The 16576-nt window shown below is 38.9% G+C and overlaps 1 protein-coding gene across 2 annotated transcripts in view; it reads right to left on the reverse strand.

The window, feature by feature from the left end:
- The window catches only part of HNRNPAB (heterogeneous nuclear ribonucleoprotein A/B), an 81334-nt gene that overhangs the window by 64144 nt on the left and 614 nt on the right, over nucleotides 1–16576 (reverse strand). Inside the window, exons 1-2 of one of the 2 annotated variants that reach the window (XM_074212233.1) lie at nucleotides 15977–16517; nucleotides 1066–1216 (exon numbers count right to left, since the gene is read on the reverse strand). The exons of the other annotated variant lie outside the window; for it this stretch is intronic. The gene's annotated coding sequence lies outside the window, so the exon portion shown is untranslated. Of the gene's footprint in view, nucleotides 1–1065; nucleotides 1217–15976; nucleotides 16518–16576 lie in introns of those variants that run through there. 2 annotated transcript variants of the gene reach the window in all.

Consider the following 16576-nt stretch of genomic DNA (forward strand, 5'->3'; position numbering starts at 1 on the left):
TTTCTAGGAATTTCTGGAAGTTTGACAACTAAGCAAAACTATTTCAAGATTTTTTTTAAAGGTGAAAATGGAAGGAGGAAAATAAGACTAAGGAAATGGAAACTAACTGCAAATCTTTTTATGACAAATTTTTTGTACCACTTAAGATTAATGGAACCACCACATCCTGAAGTCTGTCACAATCCTGAATATGCCTAAAGTAGAAGTAAAATGTATAAATAATAAAATGAACAAAATCAGGAAAAGCAGCTGTATTATACCAAGTATACCTAGTGGAGTTCTATAGTAGAAATAATACAATTAAAAAGGCAATGAAAAAATGATTCTGAAAGCTCTGAAGGAAGAGAAGATATCAAAGGCATCAAAGAAAAAAATTTGGACATTATTAATATAAAAAAGGTAGACCTAAGAGATTATTAACAGCTATATTCTCATGTACCTACTTTCCCTGATATATGAAATTTTTTTAAGAATAACATTCACAAACATATCATAGGCATTCTGAGTAAAAGTATCAGTAAGGAACAGGTAGGCTTTAACAAATGATATTCCCCTTCTTTATCACACATTTGACTGACAGATGTGAAGAATGCAAGATCCATTATGTTTATTATTTGTTTATTATAAAAATGCAAAAACTGCTTTAAAGGTTATCTGCCAAAACAACATACATCTAAATTATTCAAGATTCCAGATAGTTAAATAGAGGCAGCCTAGCTTAATAAAACAGATCATTAACAACAGGTAAGGCATAAAAGTGGTAAATGTATGCAGCACACATCCAGCTCTGACAACTTTCAATTTTTAGAGGAATTATGGAATTCCAGGTGCTCTAGATTGTGGATGAAATCATGCTAATTATATCAGGTCATGGAACAAATGTTCATATACTATCCTTTTAAATATAGGATTCCAATTTTGCCAGAAATTCATACCCATAGAGTAAAGAGTCTTTTTTTTTGAAAACTAGGACAAAATACAATTGTCTTCAGTCCTGCAAACATCTCTTCTGAATTTCATGATTTCCAAAGAATAGTGACTGAGACTCAACAAAATCATACTCACCAGTTATTTCATTAAGCTAGGATTATAGCTCATTCAGGCTTGAAGGCAAATTCAATGAGGGCAGTACTGACAGTAGTCTTGACTTACATTGGTTTTCTATTTCCTGCAAATAATTTTTTGTTCTATCCTTCTCAGGTCAAAGATCATTCCCCTTGAAAAAGAAAATATAAACAAAGCATGAATTGGATAATTCAATCTTATCATTATCATCCTATCAACCTCAAACAGTAGTTCCTTTATTGATGTTCCTCCTGCCTCCCCACAAGTTGTACCCAGAATTAAACAGGAAGAAAAGAACTTTTTCAAGAATTATAATACTTATTAAAGCCTTTAAAAGTTCTTTTTTTAAAAATTCCTTTTTATTACCTTCAGCATTCATCACCAGTCTTAGCTTAAAGTTTTAGAACTCCTGGAATTTCTTATAAAACAATGTACTTTTATTCACCTTTAGTTCCTTGACTTTGCTACCAAATTTCATATGCATCTTTTTAGGATCTAAAATAGTTGATGTTTCCCCTGCATGTCCTTATTAGTCTTTTTTAGGCAATTTTTATTTTCTTCTTCCCTACAATTTTTGTGTTTGTGCTAATAGATTTCATGCAGGTTTCTATCCCTCTTGAGTCAACTTACCTTGAAGAATGCTGGACCATGGGATCATATCTCTGCCTTTTCTCTAAAACCCTTGAAATCTGTTACCCCTAAATCTAGAGTGACTATCTGACTCTACTCAGCTTTCCTCTCCTCTATCATAAACTCTAAAATGGAGTAATCACTTGCATTAAGTTCCTTCCAAGTTTCCCATAATCGTGTTTTGGCAACCAGGTTAACCTAGAAATCCTGATTCTAACACAAGTTATAAGGTATTTGAGTAAGACTGTAAAATACAGAGCTCTAGAGACCTTTCTCTAATTCTTTTACATTTTACAAATAGCAGTACAACATATGATTTATGCATTTGTTAGCCCACATTCCTAACAGATGACACATTTCCTTTTCCAGTCATATATCCTTGATTATGGCATTTATAACATTTTTATCATGTATTCTACAATGAGCATATCAACCCAGGTCTTGCCATTGCTCTTTTGTTACCTATAGTTTTAATGTTTCAGAGCTCATAGGGCTACAAAATTTGTACATACTAAATCACCAGGAGAGTATTATTATTGTTTAGGCATTTCAGGGATGACTGACCTTTTTTTCACAAGGCAGTGGGGTTAAGTGACCTGCCCAAGTTCACACAGCCAGGTAATTAAGTGTCTGAGACTGGATTTGAACTCAGGTCCTCCTGACTCTGGGACCAGTGCTCTATCTACCACACCACCTAGCTGCCCCAATGTCCGATTTTTTCTGATTCTATTTGGGAGTTTTCTTGGAAAAAATACTGGAATAATTTGCCATTTCCTCCTCAGATGAAGAACTGAGGAAAACAGTCAAATGACTTGCCCACATTTATATAGCTAGTGAGGGTTGGAGGCCTCATTTGCACACAGAATAATGAGTCTTCCTGCACCACATAACTGTCCTCGGGAGAGCATATGTGGTGTCATAATAATGGACACTTTTTTGGCAGGGGCAATTTGGGATTATTTTGCTCCCAAATACTCTCAGCAAATCATTTCTATTGTCCTTAAATCTGCATCTCAAGCCTCATGTTATTCTGAACTCTTAACACCCCAGAGATTATCTGGCCAGGCAGATATTTCAGTATTAACTTCATCACATGGTCAAGTTTCCCTAGTCTCACATAGCTTGGCACATTTAAGTAGGGCACTGAATAGAGACCCATAGAGTTAGTAAAATAATTCATAAAATACCTGAAAATCAAACTAGAAGAGGAGATTCAATTTTCAGATTAAGACTAATATATATTTATTCTTTAGCACTGTTGGTTTCTACATTTGTTAGGTACCAAGGTATTCATGCACAACATGTAAACATCACCACTGAAAGTATATTAGGTTTATATCTTTGTGATTCCAGCCTATTTTTTTTTTGTCATTGTCATCACAGGACTTAAAAGCATAGCAATTCTGTACAAATGAGGAAACTAAGATCCAAAAAAGGAAGTTAAACAAAGCTCTGAGGAATGTCAAAGGGTCACAGGGAATAAGAGTAGTACAACAAAGGGCAAATGAATATCTTAGAAAATGTAGAATATATATTGCAAAAGGAAGAGAAAAGGATTTATTTATACAAAAATATATATTGGAACTCTTTCTGTAAAAGCAAACAAAAAAAAAGGGAAATTAAGGAATACCCATCCATCCAGGGAACTGATGAATAAATTATGGTATATAATAGAATATTCTTCTGCTATAAGAAATGATGAAAAGGACTTTGCAGAGAAACCTAAGAAGATGTATTATGTAATGATCCAGAATGAAGAATAACTAGGAAAACAATTTATACAATATCAAAAGTAACTATGAAAGAATTAACAACTCTGATCAATATAATGACCAACCACAATTTCTGAGGTCCTGTGATGAAGCATACTGATTGTTACCACTTGTCACAAAGGTAATGGTCTCAATATACACCATAAAAAAATAAAAACCTTGTTGAGCATAGCTAATGTGTGAATTTGTTTTGCTCAACTATATTTACAAGGACTTTGTCCTTTTTTTTTCCAATTGGAGGGAGGACTTGACTGGTGAGAGGGGACTTAGCAATAGTGTTGTCTCCCCAAAAAAATAAAAAGAAAGAAAAGTTGGTCATTTAAGCATTTTTAAAATGCACTCAAAATAAGGAAGTTGAAAAGGGAATATTGAATCAAGACATCTTTGAAGAAACATGTAAAATTATTATATACTTTTTAAGAAAGCAAACCATATACAGAACAGATATTCATGATTTCACATTTAAACCTCTAATTTATGTATGGATGTGTATAGGCTTTTAGTTTTTAAGTTCTCTGTTTGGGGTTATTTTTTTAATTTCTTGAAAGAAAAGTCTTCACAGTCTTCTGACCCAGTGATCTCCAAAGCTGGGGGATGTGGTATGGCTTCAAAGGTATGTATGATCAACCAAAGAATAGGGAGAAGTTGGACAATATCCCACACTCCCCAAATTAGCCAGTCATTGGACTTTTCCTCAACATAGCTATATTACACTTGATCAGTACCATAGTTTTCAGTGTCTTTACACACTGCAACTTCTTTCCTTTTTCTCTGGGCATTGGCCCCTTAGGGTTTGAACCCCAGCACATACACCAGTAATTATTCAGGCAAAATTCTGATGCTCTCTAAACAAACACCATGCCCCCAGATTATCTTGCAACTGACAGGTCTTCCTGGGAAGCAGCTGGGTTAGGTAGGCTCTGCATTCTGGGGCATAATCTATAAAGGTCACATTTCCCTTTTTTGTATTTGGTAGGATGAATTGACTCCTTCCAAATGAGCAGGCACAGATGAGGCAATCTACATTCCATTATCTTTCCCTCTAAAGACATCCTTAATCCAAACTTCTGTATTGCTATCCAAGGTATCACTATTCTTCCACCTAACACAACCCAACCACAATTGCCAAATCTTATTATTCCTAACACTATTCCTAACAATATCTCTTGCAATTGTCCCCTTAATACAGGCTTTCATTTACCTCTTTCTTAGATCAAGGGTTCCTAGACTTTTTGATCTCAAGACCTTTTATACTCTTAAAAAATTCCTGAAAAAAATTACTATCACAAATAGTTTTTGTTTATATCTATTGATGATTACCATATTAGAAATTAAAATTGACAAATTTTAAAAATATTTAATTCAATTAAAAAAGACAATAAACTCAGTACATTTTAACATAAATATTTTTATGAAAAATAAAGATTTTTTCCCCAAAACAATTTAGTGACAAGAGTGAAATTATCAATACTTGACTTACTAGAAAACAGTTGGATTCTCATACCTGTTTCTATATTCAATCTGTTACAATGTTGGTTTGGTTGTACTATATGAAGAAAATCTGACTATGATATATAATATATAATATAGTTATATAGTTATGAGAATAGAAGGAATATTTTAATTATGAAAATAGTTTTGACCTCACAAACCCTTTGATAAAGTCTCAAGGACTCTCAGGGTCTACAGACCATACTTAGAGAACCAATGCCCTAGATTACTGCAATAATGGACACCCCTACCTCAAGTCTCTCCCCTTTCTACTCCATCTTTCACACAGCTGTCAAAGTTAATTTTCCTAAGAACAGATTGGGCCACATCACTTTTCTATTCGAATTCAATGTCTCCTTATTTTTATATAAGTTTTATAATTACTTAATCATCAGTATGCTTGTACATGTATATAATCAATAAACAAGAAATAAGTATATTTTAGAGTGCATGCTCAATTTTTCTTTAACTGATAGGAATACACAATACAAAAAGTTTGGAAACTACTCCACACCCAACACCTTACAGAAGAGCAGTTTTTCAATTAAATGAAATTGGATTCATGGCAGAAGAGGGAAGCATGTAAGGGAGAGTTAGTATTGGATATGAGTGAAATGGGTGCTGATACTGCCTCAGATTATAAACTCCCTTCACCATAACAGAATTCAAATTAGTATCTTAGTATGCTTCTCCAAACTTCATACTTTCTCTGGCTAGCAAATTCCTTTTCCATTTACTTACCATCACAGAAACTTGGCTATCTCCTAAGACATCACTCTGTGGGCTGGAATATACACACACACACAAACACACACACACATACACACACACAAACATACACATAATCTCTTCTTTTAAGATTCTACAGTTTCCTTCATGGTTTGATTTTTGTGCCATATGCTATGGGAAACTTTTCCCAAAACCCTTCTGGTTAGTGCTGTCTTGCTTCTCAGTTTATCTCACACTGATTCTTACCACTTGTCACAAAGGTAATGATCTCAATATATACCATAAAAAAAAAACAACATTGTTGAGCATAGCCAATGTGTAAATTTGTTTTGTTTGTGAATGTTTGTGTGTTGCATCATCCCCACCTCACCCCCAATCCCCCAGTAAAATATAATCTCCTTGAGAAGAAAGGATTCTTTTTCCTTTTGTACTTTGTATAGCCAACATTAAGTACAATAATCAGCACATATTAGATATTTAATATATGCTGGCTGAATTGGGACCACTGACCTCCAGGCTCCTCTTCCTCCTTTCTCAATCCAGTACTTGACTCAGTCTTTCTCCCTACTCCACAAACCTTGACCTCATGCTTGTTGACTTCAATGCATGTGAATTTCCCTCCCCTAAAACATCCTAGAATGCCAGCTCATCATTTCCCCCTATTCTCATATCTACTCTACCTTAGTCATCCACAGAGGAAGAGCATCATATCTCTGCCCTCATAACCCATAAATGTTGTACTTCTATGATATTAAATTCTGAAACTCTTCTCTATTCAGAATCTCCAAACCTTTCACATCAATGCAACATGTTCATGTTGCAGAACATTGCTTCACCCTTCTTAAACCTGCTTCAATCCCAACATCCCCCTATGTTCTAGTGTCACTTTCCTTCTTTTATAGCTAATCCTCCCAAATTACTTTGTTCCCATTTTGTTTAGCTTCTGGATATATTTATTTAGTGCACTTCTCTTCTTGATACATTTCTTTATCCCTAGCATCTATTACAGGGCCTGCCACAAAGGAGGTGATTAATGAATGCCTGTTAAGTGATTGATTAATGAACACCTAGAAAAGGAAGTGGTTTGAGTCAACATGGCTTCAGCAAGGAACACCATGCCAGACTAACCAGTTGGTTCTCCTTCATTATAAAAGACCACCAAAATAACATCATTATGTTACCAGATGAGTTACAGTGTGTCCAACTGTGACTGATCAGACCAAAATGAGCTTGGAATGTTCTACCACAGATGAGGCACAAATAGTCCATGTGAACACCTGGAGTGGTTCCTCTAAACTTAAGTATATCACATTTCCTTTGTGTTGCTTCCATTCTGCCTTGTTCATAGAGTGCAGCATGCTCTCTGATGAGGCAGGCCATGCTGGGTGATCCTGTGCCAGTGTCTCCATGTTGCACAATCAATTCCAAAGTTCTTAAGATAGACTTTCAGGATGTTGCTATATTGCTTCTTCTGACCCCGCTATGAGCTCTTGCCCTGTGTTCTCCATAAAATAGTCTTTTTGGCAAGCAGACATTTAGCATTTAAACAATGTGACTATCCCATTGGAGTTGCACTCTCTGTAGTAACATTTGAATGTTTGGTAGGTCAGTTCAAGAAAGGACCTCAATACTCAGAGTCTTCTCCTGTCAGGTGATTGTCAGAATCTTCCTAAGACAATTCAAATGGAAACAATTCCATTTTCTGGAATGTTGCTAGTAGACTGTCCAGGTTTCACAAGCATATAGCAATGAGGTCAGCACAAAGGCTTTGACTCTTCAGTTTAGACAGTATTAGACTGACTACCTCTTCTCTTTCCCCATTTTCTTTTCAAAGCTCCCAAATACTGAGTTAAATCTGGCAAAATGCATGTCAACCTCATTGTCAATATGCACCTCCCTGGAAAATATACTGCCAAGGTAAGTGAAGTTATCCATATTATTCAAAACCTTTCTATTTGCTGTAACCAATGGTTCCACATATGGATGGTGGTGTGGTGCTGTGATGGAGCACCTGTGGTTTCTTGGTGTTATTAGGCCAAAATTGGCACAAGAAGCATAGAATTGATCCATACTTTCATCTGCAAACAGGAGATCATGCATCAACATTTCCTCCACTTTGGTTTTGGCTTGGAGCCTTTTCAAGATGGAGAATTTACTGTCAGTGTGGTAGCTGACCTTGATGCTGTGATCATTCTCAGTGAAGACATTTGATAACATGGCTGAAAACATCATGTAAAAAGCATGGGAGACAAGGACACACCCTTGCTTCACTCCACTGATGACTGGGAAATCTAGAGAGCATTGTCCACTATCCAGAACTTGGGCTTTCATGTCATCATGAAACTGACATACAGTACTGATGAATTTCTCTTTGCAACCAAATTTTAACATAATTTGCCATAATCCCTCACAACTGACTGTATCAAAGGGCTTGGTCAGATCTATAAACATTGTGTACAGACCTCTGTCCTGCTCCTGACATTTCTCCTGGAGTTGTCAGACATCAAACACCAAATCAATGTTTTCCAAAGCCATACTGGTTATCAAATAGGATAGCATCTTCCAAGTGAAGGATCAACTTATTAAGGACTCTGGCAAGAATCTTGCCAGCAATGACTGAGAGGAAACATCTCTGTAACTGTCACAGGACAATCTATTCCCTTGATTTTTATAGAGATGGATGATGGAGGCATCCTTGAACTCCTGGGAGATAATCTCCTCAGGCCATACAACCTGGAAAATTTCAGTCAGTTTTTGTATGAGCAATGGACCTCCCACCTTAAAAATCTCAGCTGGATTAGAATCAGTACCAAGTGCTTTGCTAGATGAAAGGAGTCTAAAGGCATTCAAAATCTCTTCTTCAGTTGGAATTTCAGCTAGGGATGGATTGACTTCAACTTGAGGTAAAAGGTCAATGAGTTCCACATTGATTGATGATGGTTTGATAAGAACACTATGAAAGAATTCAGCCCATCTATAGGATCATGTCCCTATCATTAGTCTATGTGGCTCCATCAGCACTGAGTAGCTGGGGTGTACATTATTATCTTTTGGCTAATAAATAGCCTTTGGGGCATCATTAAGAAGATTTTGGGTTGTTATTTTCTGCAAAAAACTGAATTTCATCAGCCTTCTTCCTGAGTCAAGAATTCTGCATCTCTCTAAGCTTCACTAGTATTTTACTTTTGATGGAATTAAATGCTGCCTTCTTAGAAATGTATGAACTATCCTGCTAGTAAACCCAGTGGAATTCTTGTTTTTCATTTATTTTTTCATTCATTTTCATACTTCCCCATCATTTTTTCAAACCAGTCTTGATGTGATTGTTCTGACCCAGAAGAGCTTATGCAATGCTACACATCAAATCTCTGAAAACTGCCCACTCCTTTTCTGCTCCACTATTGCCAACTTTGTGTTGGCTCAACTTCCCCTACAAAGTTAGCAACAAACTGTTCCTGCTTAGAAAAGCACTCTAATCTCTTGACATTAATTCTACTGGAAATCATATTGCTTTGGATCCACCACTTCAGCTGAATGTGAATATTTGGCTTAGAGAGGATGAATCTGTGATCAGTCCAGGACTCTGCACTACACATTACCTTCTTCACTCTCACATATTGTCTGTCTCTTTTTACATAGTCTATTAGATGCCAAGGTTTGTTGCAAGGATACATCCAGAGTTTTATTGTGTTTGGGTAAATAGAAGACAATGTTCATGATGAGAAAGTCATGAGATGCATAAGTCCTCAGTAATAGGTGACCATTTTTGTTGCTGTTTCCAACTCCATTCTTCCCAAGGACTCCCTGTCGTGTCTGGTAGAATCTACTTTAGCATTAAAATCACCCAGAATTATAAACTTGTCCTCTTTTGGTACACTGATAAGGGTCTCCAGGTCTTCATAAAATTTTTCTTTGATCTCATCAGGGTTCAATATGATGGGATCATGGGCACTGATGATGGTGGTGTGATATTTTCCTGCCAGTGGACAATCACATTGTCATGAGCCTGTTGTTCACTCCTTTTGATAGGCATACAGGTTTGTTGACTAGATTAGTTTTGTTGCAAAACCTACCCCAGCTTCACAGTGTTCCCCCTTCACTGTGGCCACTTCAGAAAAACATGCATCCAGCTCCAGTTTCAGTAAGCTTGCCTTCATTTGCTAGTCTCATTTCATTCAGGGATGTTATTTGAATGGGTTATCTGCTGAGTTCTCTTACTACAAAAGTTGTTCTTTTTTCAGGTCTATTGGATCTTGTGTTGTCTATGAGTGTCCATGTACCTATGGTCAGTGGAATCAATTTTGAAGAAGTTTTTTTTTTTAATTTATTTTTTTATTCTCATTTTGGACAAATTTTTTTTACATTAAAAAAAATATACTTGTTTACAAGTAAACAAATTACCCCTCCCCCCATGAATATAGATAGACTTGCTTGGGCGAAAAAGTAAAGGGGAGAGAAAAAAATTAAAATTAAAAAAAATAAGCGTAATAATTGTAGGTATGGCCAGGTGGCACAATGGATGAAGCACCAGCCCTGGAGCCACAAGCACCCGAGTCCATATCCAGCCTCGTAAACCCAATAATCACCCAGCCATGTGACATACAAGCCACCAGATCCACACTGCCCTGCAAAAACCAAAAAGAAGAAAAAAAAAGACCCAAATAAAATAAAATAGTAATAATAGTAGGGGTGGCTGGGTGGCAGACAGAGCATTGGCCCTTGAGCAAGGAGCACCTGGGTCCGAATCCGGCCCCAAGACACCCAAAGATCACCCTGCTATGTGGCCCCAGGCAGGCCACCCAGCCCCACTTGCCCTGCACCCTCCCCCAAATAATAATAACAAAAAATGTGCTTCAGTCTTTGTTCCAACACCATCAACTCTGTCGTGAGTGGATCACATTCTTTATGATAAGTCCATCACAAAAGTTACTTCCATATTTTTCTAACATTGCCATTGCTGATCGCAACTCCCTCCTTTCTTATTTCTCCACTACCATGTACTATATTTTCTCTCTCCTTTCACTCTGACTCTGCTGTAGGGTAGCTGAGTGGCGCAGCAGACAGATCCCTAGTCCTGGGGCCAAGAAGCCCTGAGCCCCCATACCACCCCTTAGGCCCAGAATCCACCTGGCTCTGTGGTCCTGGGCAGGCCTTCCAATCCCAGCCCCTTGCAAGAAGTAAAAAAGAAAATGTGTTATATCTGACCACTCTCCCCCCATGGTCCATCCTCTCCTCCTTTATTCACATCCCCACCCCTTCCCCCTGCTCCCCCCTCCTTCTTACTCCAGTTGTCTATACCCCATTGAGTATATTTGCTGTCTCCTCTCCTAGCCATCTCCGATGAGAGAAAAGGTTCCCTCATTCCCCCCTTGCCTCCCCCCTTCCATATCATTGCAATAGCTCATTGTAATAAAAAAAAAATATCTATTACGTGAAATATCTTGGACTATTCCCCCTCTCCTTTTTCTTTCTCCCATTCCATTTCCCTTTTTTTCCTATTGACTCCATTTTTACACCATATTTTATCTTCGAATTCAGCTTTCTCCTGTGCTTCAACCACAAAAGCTCCCTCTACCTGCTCTATCAACTGAGATGGTTCATATGAATATCATCAGTATCATTTTTCTATACATGCAGTTCCTCCTCATTAAGTCCCTCATATTTCCCCCCTCTCCTCCAATCTCCATGCTTCACCTGAGTCCTGTATCTGAAGATCAAACCTTCTGTTCAGCTCTGGCCATTGCAAAAAGGAACATTTGAAATTCCCCTGGTTCATTGAAAGTCCATCTTTTTCCCTGGAAGAGGACATTCAGCCTTGCTGGGTAGTTCATTCTTGGCTGCATTCTAAGCTCTTTTGCTTTCCGGTATATTGTATTCCAAGCCCTATGAGCTTCCGATGTAGTTGCTGCTAAGTCCTGTGTGATCCTGACTGCAGCTCCACAATATTTGAACTGTGTTCTTCTGCCTGCTTGTAATATTTTCTCTTTCACGTGGGAGTTCTGGAACTTGGCTATAACATTCCTGGGGGTTGGTTTTTGGGGATCTCTTTCTCGGGGGGGGATCGGTGGATTCTCTCCATTTCTATTTTGCCCTCTGCCTCTAGAATATCAGGGCAATTTTCCTGTAGTAATTCTTTGAAAATGATGTCAAGGCTCTTTTCCTGATCATAACTTTCAGATATTCCAATAATTTTCAAATTATCTTTCCTAAGTCTGTTTTCTATATCAGTTGTTTTTTCAATGAGATATTTCACATTTTCTTCTAATTTTTCATTTTTTTGGTTTTGAATTATTGATTCCTGATTTCTGGTAAATTCATCAATCTCCCTGAATTCTATTCTTTGTCTGAAGGATTTGTTCTCCTCAGAGAGTTTTCTTATCTCTTTTTTCATCTGGCCAATTTTGCTTTTTAAAGCATTCTTCTCCTCAATAACTTTTGAACTGTTTTATCCATTTGACCTAAGCTGGTTTTTAGGATGCTATTTTCTTCAGCATTTTTTTGGATTTCCTTGACTAAGCTGCTGACTTCATTTTCATGTTTTTCCTGCATCTCTCTCCTTTCTTTTCCCAGTTTTTCTTCCAACTCCCTCATTTGATTTTCAAAGTCTTTTTTTGAGCTCTATCATAGCCTGAGCCCAATTTCTGTTTTTCTTGGAGTCTTTAGATGCAGGAGCTTGTTCTTCCTCATCTTCAGACTGAGTATTTTGATCCTTCTTGGGTTCATTTGCAAAATATTTCTCAATGGTCTTCCTCTTGTTTCTTTGCTTGTTCATTTTCCCAGCCTAAGCCTGTTTTTTGGGATGCTTCCTGAGCTTTTGGGACACTCCCACAAGGGTCTCAGTGTGTGAGGTTCTGCCCTCCTTCCTGGTCTGTGAATGAACATAAGTGCCCCCCCTCTGCCACGGGGCCAAGGTGGGGGGGCCCTGTTGTTCTATGGGGGGGCCTAGACTGGGATCAGGATCTGAATGTGGTCAGAGCCCCAGAGTCTTGTTCCAGGGGCAGAGGACAGAGCTCTGCAGTCTCTCTCTCTTCACTCCCCTCCCTCAGCTCAATGGGCTCATGCCCTGGGGGCTCCTGCTTACCAGTTCCGCCTGCTTCTGTTTCCGGGTCTAGGCTGTGGAAAGACCAAGTTGCTTGCCGTGTGCCCTGAGGGCTGGGCTCCACGTGCTAGTTCTGGCAGAGGTCCCCTGCTGTTCCCCAACTTTGTAACCCTGCTCCAGGGTGCAGCTCAGGAGACTCCCCTGCTGCTGTGAGCCGGCTCCCAGCGCCCTGGGGCTGCCTCCAGGAGGCTGAAGTTCTTTGGCTCTGATGGGCCACCCCTCTGGCCTGCCACCCCTCCAACCCCGGGGAGCAGAACCTTTCTGCTCTTTTCCAGGTTACCTTGAGTAGGAGAACTGCCTCACTGGGTCCCTTTGTGGGATCTGTCTCTTAAAAGTTTAGTTAAAGTCCTTAGTTTATGAGTTTTTATCAGAGAGCTCCTAAGACTCCATCCCTTCATGTCACCCTTGAAGAAGTTTTTGTACATTGTTTTGGTTTTGATCACAAGGTGGAATTCCCACCTGCCAAGGTAATCAGACCAGGTTTGGATAAGCAGACAATTTTTATTGCACCTTTTCTACCCCTTCCTTACACCAGGAGGTGAGCAATGGGATCTTTAAAAGGTTCCTCAGATACTCAGGGGGCTGCCAAATCCCTTTTTTAAAGCCTTTTTAACTAGTCTCTCCCTTTTCTCTAATACCTAGGATAAAAAGAAAAAGAGCATGCTTCCTGTTAATAAATGGGTCAATGCCAAAGCAAAAGGACAGTTTTACATTTATAGGTTTTGGAGAGTACAGAACAAATAGAACCCAGTAGGTGATATAATATGGTTGAGGGCAACATGATTGGTTACAGAGCTGAGTGGCAGGGGACAAGATGATTGATTGGAAGCTTGGTAATGGAGAATAATGGAAACCACCCCCCCTTCCCTACCAATAGTCCAGGTGCAAGACAATAAAGTAGACATCCTTAAAGGATAGCTTGGTGGTGTAAAGATATAAGGTAGAACTCCTTTGCGTATACAAGCTTCCCCCTCAAGGTCAGCTAAATTCCTTGAGGCAAGAATAGATCATTAATTAGCAGGAGAGTTACCCAAAATGGGGCTTTGGAATTCTGAAACAAGGTTCAGAGAGAAAGAACCATGACTTAAGTAATTGCAGGACAAAAACAAGTCATTGTAAATGGGATAAATAAATGATACAAGGGGTGGCTAGGTGGCGCAGTGGTTAGAGCTCTGGCCCTGGACTCAGGAGTACCTGAGTTCAAATCCAGCCTCAGACACTTAATATTTACCTAGTTGTATGGCCTTGGGCAAGTCACCTAACCACATTTGCCTTGCAAAAAATATGAATAAATAAACAAACAAATGAATGAATGAATGAATGAATGATACAGAATCAGTCTTAATCTTTTCACTATTCTATCAGCACTCCAAAAATCTTTCCTCTCACCCTCCCTAAGTTCCATTGTGTCATAATAAGGGACCAGAGAAGGTAATACTGGGTTCTTCAAATATACCAATAGAGCTCAAGCTTCCAGTGTTCATACCAAATTGCAGCTGTCAGCAAATCATCAGATAAATTGTAGATAAGCTCAAGACCAGAGTCCTGAGTCTATATTAGATGAATGAATTTTTTCAACCATATCAATTTATTAAGATTATCCAAGATTGCTAGGGATTTTCATCTGTGCTAGTAGAAATACAGCTATGACAGCTGGATGGCAGTGGATAAAGCCCCAGGTATGGAGTCAGGAAGACCTGAATTCAAATCCAGTCTCAGACACTAGCTGTGTGATCCACTACAAGTCACTTAATTCAGTTTACCTCAGTTTTGTCATCTATAAAGAGTTAAGAGAAATGGCAAATCTCCCTACTATCTTTGTCAAGATAATCCTAAATAGTAAAGCAGTGGGATGGCACAGTGGACAGGGCATAGGCCCTGGAGTGAGGAGGACCTCAGATCAAATTCATCCTCAGAAACTTTATTGCTTAGCTATGTGACCTTGGACAAGTCACTTAAACCCATTGCCTTAAATAAATAAAATTTTTTAAAAAATCTAAATAGGGTCACAAAAGAATCAGACACAATTGAAATGGTTGAACAACTTTTACCCATAAAGTCCCAGATATTTGAATTATTGAAAGTAAAAATATTTTCTTATTACCATTCCCTAAATCCTCTAGCAAGGTATTTTTTAAACAGTATAAGGAGCCTCCCCACTTCTTTCCCCATCCTAAAAAAGATATTCTTCCACCAAAAAAGGGCAAATTTCCATATCAAGCAAATTCCTAAAAGACATCCTAAAATTTGTCTTTACAAACTGAAGTATTCCTTTGCCTGAATATTCATTAACATTGCTATATGTAGATAAAGAGATATGAAAAAGCAGAAAAAAAATTATACAACAATGAAGTTAACAGCAGGAAACTGAAAAATGTTAAGACTTTGCCTCAACCTTCATTTTTTTGCTTTCCCAATCTTTTTCCTTTCCTATAAAATCCCACACGTTTTCTTTTTACTCTAAGTGGTGGAGAAAAAGGAGAGACTAGTTTAAAAGATTTTAAAAGACCTCAGACTTTTATGCACATTTAACAATCAGGCCATAAGTATCTGACTAAAATAAAGTTGGATTGACTCTCTTACCCTCTACTCAAGCTCAACTCATTACTGCAGTAGCTATTATGGGGCAAGCACTACCTCATGGGCTTGTTTTGTGACCTCTTGTATAAGTATGCCTTGATGAATATGTGAAATATAACCCAACTTTTCCATGTCCAGTGAGTTTATTCCACACTTTCTTGTCAGTGTTTTTCTGGTCTAAGACATTTAGGCTAGTAAAGTGTTTTACAATCCCCTTTAAATATGTATTTTTTTAGCTAGTTATTGTTACTTTTGTTTGAGGAAGAAAGGGTTGATATCACAAATACAATGTCATAGCATTACACGGAGTTGGAAGGTCTTTAGATGGTCAACTAATCCAAGCTTGCTAATTCAGAAGTCCTCTCTATCCCTAACCAGGGGGAGGTGGGGATCATCCAACCTCTTCCTAACCTTTTAAGTCTGATAAGTAACGGGCAACTCAGTACTTCCAGAAGCAGCTCGTTTCTTATTGGGGTATTAATTAGCATCACAGTCTAAAGCTGGAAGGGACCTTCAGAGGCCCCTTGTCAAAATGATTTTATACATGAATTAAACTGGCACAAAAACGTTAAATCTCGGTCAAAGCCGAGATTGGAGCAACATGACTTACCCAAAGCGACGAAAAGAAGTGTGATGAGCATTTTTATCAGTCTTGACGCGGAGACACAGCCCCTTCCAGGTAAGGAAGAAACAAACAACTGATGCATCTTCCTTTAGGACAGGGAAACCACAAAAAGCCAAATGGACCGGGAAAACTTCCTTTCAGGGTTTGGGGGTGGGAAGAGCAGACATAGGCTGAAGCTGCGGGGCATAGGTGGCGGAGAACTGGGATGGGGCTTCTAGGAGCCCTAGATTCTCAGACAGTCCTAGGCAGTCCATTGGCCTCCGGGCTCTCTCCAGGGAGGGAGGATGCTCCTGGTTCCAGACGTGCCAGGCAAGTCCAGCCCAGCAGGGCGCAGAGTCGCTGGGGGCGGCCAGGTCACCTCATCCTGCCCCGAGGGCAGGAGAGGGGAGGAAGAGGTGCGCGGGAGGAAAGAGTTGCCAAGTACCAGAAGCCCGGCTGAGCAGGGTTTAGGCAGGGAGAAGCTGGCAGCGCGAACTCTGCAAGCGCCCCGGCGAGGACTAGCACACAACCTGATCCCGTCCCCTCGGAGCCAGGCCACGCCCCCCATTGCCACCGGGACCAATCCCTCTTCAGCTACTGCCGGAA

This window comes from Macrotis lagotis, chromosome 1, assembly GCF_037893015.1.
Source record: "Macrotis lagotis isolate mMagLag1 chromosome 1, bilby.v1.9.chrom.fasta, whole genome shotgun sequence".
Lineage (NCBI taxonomy): Eukaryota > Metazoa > Chordata > Mammalia > Peramelemorphia > Peramelidae > Macrotis > Macrotis lagotis.